General features: G+C 60.2%; 1 long non-coding RNA gene across 1 annotated transcript in view; it reads left to right on the forward strand.

Moving 5' to 3' along the window:
* The first annotated feature begins 110 nt into the window (after positions 1–110).
* The window catches only part of LOC125482547, a 1,239-nt gene continuing 919 nt past the window's right edge, over positions 111–430 (forward strand). Inside the window, exon 1 of the long non-coding RNA XR_007261673.1 lies at positions 111–242. This is a non-coding gene — a long non-coding RNA (uncharacterized LOC125482547). The remainder of the gene's footprint in view (positions 243–430) is intronic.

Genomic DNA, 430 nt, shown 5'->3' on the forward strand with positions numbered 1-430 from the left:
CCCCCCTCTAACCCTGTGCTGTCCCCCCCTCTAACCCCGTGCTGTCCCTGGGAGTGTTTGATAGGGGGGACCATGCAGTAATGATGTTTTATTTTGTCGTGTTTCCTCAGGCTCTCGAACCAGCCCCTGTGCCACAGCAACGACTACACGCCTGGTGATCGGCCCCTCCCTCCACCTCCCATCCGCTACTGCCCTCACAGGCCGCCTCAAAAGGGTCGCCCCTCACACGGACGAGGGAGTCGGTGAGTTACAACCCCCTCCGTCCCCCTACACCCCCTCCCTATCTCTGTAACCCCCTCCATCCCCCTACACCCCTTCCCCATCTCTGTAACCCCCTCCATCCCCCCACACCCCCTCCCTATCTCTGTAACACCTTATATCCCCCTACACCCCCTCCCTATCTCTGTAACACCCTCCATCCCCTACATCC

Source organism: Rhincodon typus, unplaced genomic scaffold (assembly GCF_021869965.1).
Source record: "Rhincodon typus isolate 14 unplaced genomic scaffold, sRhiTyp1.1 hic_rhity00012148, whole genome shotgun sequence".
Lineage (NCBI taxonomy): Eukaryota > Metazoa > Chordata > Chondrichthyes > Orectolobiformes > Rhincodontidae > Rhincodon > Rhincodon typus.